General features: G+C 40.3%; 1 long non-coding RNA gene across 2 annotated transcripts in view; it reads left to right on the top strand.

The window, feature by feature from the left end:
* Positions 1-7,569, top strand: part of LOC109961930 (uncharacterized) — a 77,472-nt gene extending 69,903 nt beyond the window's left edge. Inside the window, exons 2-4 of one of the 2 annotated variants that reach the window (XR_002275193.1) lie at positions 2,997-3,082; positions 5,597-5,746; positions 6,001-7,569. This is a non-coding gene — a long non-coding RNA (uncharacterized LOC109961930). Of the gene's footprint in view, positions 1-2,996; positions 3,083-5,591; positions 5,747-6,000 lie in introns of both variants that reach the window. The other variant, XR_002275192.1, reaches the window with a different exon arrangement.
* The last annotated feature ends 487 nt before the right edge of the window (positions 7,570-8,056 follow it).

Below are 8,056 nucleotides of genomic sequence, written 5' to 3'. Positions count from 1 at the left end.
GCACTGTTGAGGTTGTTTTGATAATATTTTGGCGTTTTTTGATAAAATCATCATATGGGTAACAAAGTAAAAAAAAAAAAAAGTTTTCCCCACTTTATCACTTTGTTGGAAATTTTAAAGAGCATTATTTTGTATTATTAGTAGCTGCTGCCTCAAACAGTCACAAAAAAGGCAATCAAACATCAACAATATCATATTATGTCCATGATGACAAGTGTGCTTTCTATCAGCATCTGTCATTACTTTCCTTCCCGGGTCTTTTTGATGCTAAATATACCAGTCTGCTGTCTACTCAAAGGAATTTACTTTTCAGATGCCTCCTTTTAAAGAAATGTTGCTGACATCCACCAAACCAAATCTCTCAACCACAGATTTACTTGTTTACCATATGGCTCTGTATAAATAATAATAAATTCACTTTCATTTTTAATACATGTGTAAGAAACCAGGCATAATATGAATGATTCTTGTGAAGATGAATATATGAGTGGAAATCTAAAGTGAGGAAACCTGTTTGTGAGCTGTGCAGATGCTTGCCTTGCAGCCTTATTGGAACAAGATACCACTGAGCTTTAACAGGCACAATTTCATAACTGGAATTTATCATTTAGGAAAAAAAATATGTAGGGCCTGTCATGCATGTGTGACCTCAGCTATGCCAGTGCGGTGCATACAGCTCTGCTTTATATTCCACTCACATGCCTATTTTCCTTTTCCGTGGCTGGATTTAGAAGTGAATTTTAAATCAAGGTATTTTTTTCCCCAGCAGTTTTTTTTTGTGTGTGTGTGTGTCAGAGACAGTGCTACACTGTATGAATCCTCAGGGCCTTTAACTGTTTTCTTTGAATGTGGTTCCAACCACCAGGCTTTAGACTCCCACAAACCCCTTCTCTGACTATGTAAATATTCCATGAGTCGCTGCCCCCACACTGTAGATTGACAAGCACTGCTTGACTTGAAAACGTCATCTGAAACAGCGGGTTGGATGACAGACTTAGAACTATAGTACAGTACCCATACTTTATTTTACAAATTGGCACATTGTGTTTTTTGGAAAACCCTACTCTTTTTAGTCATGGAGCATGTCAATTAATGTGGATCAACCCACAACCTCCCTTGTTATTGTCGTTAACATGCCAACAAGTACATTAAGAAAAATCATTATAATTTCACAGTTTTTTCCCAGTAGGCTATAGGGAACAAAATATGGCTCACAGCATACTGGTGTGATTCATTCAGTACAAAAGGCAGGCAAATCATGCTGACAAAGGGCTCCAGAAACAGGCTTGCAGCAGTCGGGATTGACGACTCTGTCCTTGTTAATCAAGGAGATCATAGGTCACCTTGGCAATTATCAATTCTGAATGGACACAAAAACAAACTATCTTTCTAACAAATCACCTACCACGTTTTCATTTTCTCGTCTATAATTTATTTCACCCTGAAATGAGGAAGTGAGGGGGTTGGATAGAAAAAAACTGACAATCTTGAAGATGCCTGAAAAAGAGCTGATTAGTCATTAATAATAGAGACGAATGTGAGTTAACCCCATAATTCTGTGTTTGGTGTTAGCATGTGCCATTGTCTTCTGTGGGCTGTAATCTCACTAATCAATCTTGAACCACTAATAAATCACTGTCACCTTCACTTTTAACTCCCGATATCTGCTTCACTGCAGTAAAATTAACATCAGGCATTATGCACCCTGATCTGCACAAGGCAAAGTTGGATGTATTGATGATCTTACTGTTGTTGCACAAACCTTTCATCATGTTCATCTTTCGCTGCTACATGTAGAAATCAGATTCTGGTGAGTCTTTTACAACTAAGAACATTCATGCAATGCACCGACTGCCTTGTGAGACAGGCTCCACAGTGATAGTGATGTTCCCTTTAGCTGTACCGAGCACACTGCAGAATGTCACACAGAGATGTTCGTTTTTATCATCATAAGCACGGTTTTCTCATTCATCCTGCGTAGTTCTTTTTTTTTTTGCTATGTGAAACATAGTTCTAGCCTCACATACACCATTACCTCTATCTACTGAAGCTTTTGTAGCTCCGTGGACATCTCTGAGATACAGCTAATTAAAATTTCTCTGATAAAATAATTAGCCTCCCTGGCAGACAATGGAGACTGACATTCTTTTGTAATCGTTCAAATGAAGTGTTAAGAAACTTTTCAAGCATCTCACAATTTGCCGTCGACAGGACAACCACAACTCCGTAAATAATTTATACCGGCATATGTGCTTTTATTTTTTAAATGAACATTGCAAGGTTTTTAACCCGAGCCCACATCCCAGTGGGTGTGTATGGATTTTATGAAGGCAGGTAAATATTTAAAAAAATATTACACTGTAAGTTACATAAAGTTAAGATAGAAATCATTTCAGAGCAACATGAACCAATCAATAGCATTACATTTTTCACTGACCATTTAAGCCCCTCCCCCAAAACCCCCACAGCCCCCCCAGAAAAGGCTTTTAGTAAGAGGACTAACCAATGTATTTGGCAAGTGTTATACAGCGCTATCTCAGGTAATGCTGGCTGACATCACTGGAGTGACAGAGAGCAGCTAAAGTTAGCCTGAATCATGATCCAGCACCAGGTTCCAAACTGTGGAAATATAGCAATGCACAGTACTGCAGATTTACCAAAGTCCTGACATCACATCTGGGCTACCCTCTGTTCTGTATCTTAATGCAATCTCTTCTTCAGTGTTTCTTTATTGGTCTTCATGCTTTTGTCTCCTATACTCTAAGACAAATCTTAAAATATTAAACCAATCTAAAAAGGCTAAAAAAAAAAAGAAACCATGCAAACTCATTAATATGGATCATTTTAGATCCCATGTAAACCTCAACTTCTAGTTTTAGTTACTAAACTATGATTTGACAAGTACTGTTCAGGGGAAGGGTTTAGCAAATGGTCTGTACACATGAGATGAGTGTCTACTCAATAAGTTGACCAGTGATCTGCTCTTCTCACGGCAGGTTTGAGGACAACTGCTTGCATTCCCAGAGCACAGTAGATGAAACCCGCCTCAGAATTCCTAGTTGCCACATCCGTTGAAAACACTGTAAGTTAAAAGTAAACATCTTTCAGCTGAATCCCTTTAATGTCTCTGGATGGGTTATGAAATATGAATTCAGTATGGTTTTACTCTGGAAAAAAAAAATAAGGACACCTCAATCAATGCTGAGTGTTCCACTTACATTTTGATTGAGGGCAAACACTTTGATTTATTAATCTTTGTAAAATATATATTTTTTGTTCTTTTCTTTTTTAACATGACCTTGAGTAAATGGTTGATGACTTGAATGCTGCAGTGGCTCTGCTGTATAATAAAGATTAATGATCAGTGATTATGCTCTTGCCATGGTGAGTGAGACATGAGAGATCAGTGAAATGCCGACAGACCGTACATGGTCACTGACGTGCTGCTTTTCCTGTATGTGGAGTAGTAGACAAGCATTAAACAGTGTCGCAGGATGAGGTGACTGAGCAGACTAAATGCTTCCTTCATGTTACTCACTGTGATTACAATTGTAGTGTACACACTTTGAATACATTTTTCATTTACAATCACACTTCTGACTAATGTAGCCTGTCTGACATGTACATAAAGGAATTTGGTTTGCAAATGCTTTGAATAAATATCCCCCACTTCGTGGTTTTAATGCTGCTTTTATAAGACAGCTTACACATACCTTTGTTTTGCTCAGGTAAAAACAAACATCCCAATTCTGTATAGTCATTTTTTTACACTAGGGAGCTGTGTCATAATCGTCATCCTATACTGAATTACGCAATTAGCGCTTTGGAGAAAACCTTGTCTGAGAAGCAATTGCCTGGATCAACCTGTCCACTGTAATGAGGCTGGCTGAAAACTGCCTGCACCACTGGTTTCCTGCACTTCAGCTGTCCCTTGTGATATCCATCTCCTGAGTCTGGTCTGGCTTGTCAATCTGGGCTGGAGGGAGACACTGCCTCTGCTGATCACATCTGTCCACAGAGCTGCTTTCAACAGCATGAATAGTCATGGTAAACTGTGCCTCTGTCATCACAACCAGACAGCCCATTTAGATCACGCCGCACAACCTCGCAGAGAATTTCCTACACCTGCCTCATTCCAGTCCCGTTATAACTAGTCGAACATGCATATAATTTATCAGAACGGGTGGTTGTGTTTTGACAAATTTAATCCTAATTAGAATGAGTATGTATCAAAGGCCGTATTTAGACTCGGAATTAAAATGTGTCTTGGTGATCCGAAGACACATGAACAGCCGAGACACATCACTGTTTACACCTGCCAATATACATAAATCTCTAAGGTGCCCACCTGTGTTCAGATTTCGCTACTGCTGCGACACTTTTGCTTAAATATCAAAAGGCTACAACTACTAGTGTCACCTCGGCAAGTGTTTTCAGTGATCAGATCACAATCCATCTTGGTGGTTGTTTACACTTGTATTTATTGCTGATCACTTGGGATCTGATCACCCAGGATGTATTTTAAAACCAAGTCTAATGTGAACTGTAAGAATGGAATCCTCACTATTATATTTTTACAATCCTACATTTGTTTAAATTATTTTGCACACTAGCTTAGTTCATTAAACCTGTGATAATATTGGCACAATTCACTCACCTTGCAATATTACTGTAGAATCTTTGTGTGTCCATCCCAGAAGTGGACCCACTTAGTAACATTTAGACAGCTAAAGCCGTTGGATGCCAAACAATGAAATGCAAAGTAAAAATCACTTTAACATTTATACTGATGTTACAGATTTGGGCAGCGACATCTAGATTTGTGTCTAAGATCATATTTCATCTAAAACTGGTGAAGGCCAGCCAATACTTCAATATGTCATCAAAGCAAAACTGTCCATGTCTGCCCCATTAACACTGAGTAAGAGTCAGTATGGTAAATGGTCTTATACTTGTATAGCGCCTTTATATGCTTTTTTTACAGCACACTCAAAGCACTTTCACATTATTCGGTCATTCACCCATTCGCACTCCCAAGCACTCACCCACCGGTGACATCACCGGGAGCAACTGGGGGTTCAGTGTCTTGCTCAAGGACACCTCAACATGTTGACTGGACAAGCCGGGAATCGAACCGCTAATCCTCCGGTTAGGAAACGACCCGCTCTACCTCCTGAGCCACAGCCGCCCCCAGTATCCATGGTGACATTCAAGGGAGGGAGAGATATATTCCGTAGTTGAGAATTGCTACTAAATTAAGCTCATTAATGTCTAGAGGCTACAGGAAATATCTCAATGAGTCTAAAAAGTCTCCTCCTGTTTGATGGAGCAGCTCAGTCCTCTTTATAACATAACTAATTAGTACGTTCTTTTTAACCTTTTCAAAGTAGTAGTTCGTGCTAACAAGTATTTATTTATTGCCTGAGATCTTAAGAAGTGCTATCATTATCAGATTATGACTTAAAGATGACCTGTCAGCCCTCACCCTGTGATCAGCCCTGGCATTCACAATATATGAACTGAAGTAAAGATGAAAAGTTTTTAAATTTTGTTTTTTTATTATTGCATGGCATTGCATTAAAAATGGGAAGAGCAGATAAGGCGAACGTGACACTGCAGGGGTCAACCCAGCCAGCACAGCCCACCATACATTCTCAGTGGAGCTGATGAGCCCTGAAAACCCATCAGGGTACCTCCCTGTGTGGAGAGGAGACCACCTGTGGTGTTCTACAGATGTGCTTTGGAGGTGAGCTCCCCCACCCTCCCCAGTGAGTAGTGGGATATATTAATGGGGTAATCTCTGGTGTACATCTCCGAGGGAGCTGGTAGGGAACACCACTAAGAAGCCCTCAGCTTTCCTCTAGGGGATTCTGCAGGTGTGCTAATATGATATCAGGGCTGTCTGAAGGATGTACTATACGGCAGAACAATGACTAGCAAGATGAATTAGAAGAATCCCTCTTTTCTTTTTAATGACAAGCCCTCCTCTCCATTTCTCAGCTCTCCAGTCATGCAGACGAGTCGCCACAGCTTCATTCCAGCCAGGTACCCAGCACGAGGATGACCCATCAGTCTGCTGCATGTTACATGAGCCAATCTGCTGGGATGATAAATGATAACCAGGAGCTTGGTGCTGCTGGCCCTGTCAGAGGAGATTTCAGATGGGAGCGATGATGAGGTTGCCACACCGAAGCACAGTGCGGACTCACAGCAGGTACAGAGCAGAGGATGCAGTGCCACCAATTAATGTTTGTCTTAGTTCACCAGAGCACACTACACAACATGTCGGCAATTGCTGCCCCAACAAATAACAACTGAGCAAATGTGCAGCACTCTTGGGAGCAGGTGGGAAGGTGCAAAGTGTAAGGGAATATGAAACAACCAACAGCAACAATTAGTCAGGTGTTGCTTCAGGAATCACCTGGGGAAAAGAATTTTGAACAAAAAACAAAACAACAAAGATTTTTACTCTTTTTTTTCCCCTCAAAACTGGTTTTAAATAGAGAAGTGTACATTCATGTGATGACCCATCAAAGTGTGAAATATTTATCCAGATGAGATGTGTTCCCCTAAAATAAAGAAATGTAATTTAAAAAGCACCTCAATGGTAGGATTAACAGTGTTCTGAAATCTTACAGCGGAGCAATTTCACTCGTCCTTTCTGTCAGGCTGCTCGACGTTCCTCCTGCCATGTCTGCATCACTACAGCAGGTCTTTGTAAATAGCTGCCATCTGGAAATCACTAACAGCAGAGGGTGCCAAAGCTTTTCAGTTTTATATGTCCAAGGCACACTGAGTCTCATTGCCTTCAAACCTCCCAATTTAGGCACAAGATTGTGGGGCTTTTCCCCCACAGTTTAAAGCAGTATGATTTGATCATTTGAACCAATTGAACTCACTTAATGGGGTTGACTTAATGTACAGGCAAAAACCAAACAGGGCCACCTTATCACATCACTATCAAATGAACTGTCAACACAACATTACATAATCTCTGTGAGCTGCTTTCTATCTGAATGTTACACTAGTTTAACTCCTGGGTGTTTTAAAGCTGACTTACCAGTCCTCTGTCTGTTTCATGGGATATTTTTTGTTCCTCAGGAGCTGAGATCTCCAACATGGGCCAAGTGGAAACATAATATACTGTAGATAATCAGATTTACTGCATTGCTGTCTTTCTTATATTGTCTTTCTTTCCTTTCCTTCCTTGATATTACTGCTAATTTCACAGCAGCATTTTAATGAGAAAAGCCCAGCGCTGCACAAAAAGAGGCACCTGTTATTCAGCCATTATCACACAACATCTTTATGGTCATTAGAGCTCACTCATGAAGCAACAGTTACCGTGCTAACACAACCATGTCAAGCACTGCAAAGCTATCCCATTAAGCAAACTTTTGTTCTTCAGATTGAGCTGTAGTGAAGAACCCTCTTCCATGACACTGCAGTGAGTTGAGATGAGTTACTGCTGTTCACAATATCCATTCTGTGTGCACCTGACCCGGGATTGAATATCCCTCTCACCATCTGTTATGAGAGAGGGAGAGAGAAACAGACAGAGCAGGAGAATGTGACAGAATATAAAATATGTTTTGATTGTGTGAAAATAAATGAACAATACCTGCTCATGGTTTTTGTTGTTGTTGTTGTTGTTGTCAAAAATAGAGAATGATCATGGCATATTTTCTCTCACATAACAATTCCATGGTGCTAATTGTTTGTTTTGAGGTCATCACAATGCCGCAGTGTTTCTGCATCTGTTTACATCTTACTTGTTTACACAGTGCTGCAGCTCAGGTGAGTTATTGCCTGACGGTGCATCTTATCATTTGCATCTCACCAGCTGAGCTGACTGTAAGTTAATTCTTTCAGTTGGAATGAGCATTGTTCTGACATTTAAACCACAGGGAGCCCATGATATGTTGGCAGAGAGAATAAAGTACATGCACCATGAAAGTATGGAGTGAGATATATAGCAGCATAATCTGAAGAATGTCTCCGAAATCTTTAGTTTTAAGTGCCAAATGAGCTTGCGAGGCAGAAGGCTGGCCCACAC

This window comes from Monopterus albus, unplaced genomic scaffold (genome assembly GCF_001952655.1).
Source record: "Monopterus albus unplaced genomic scaffold, M_albus_1.0 scaffold60.1, whole genome shotgun sequence".
Lineage (NCBI taxonomy): Eukaryota > Metazoa > Chordata > Actinopteri > Synbranchiformes > Synbranchidae > Monopterus > Monopterus albus.
The sequence above is the reverse complement of the archived record's forward strand: the minus strand, read 5'-3'. Positions and strand labels throughout refer to the sequence as shown.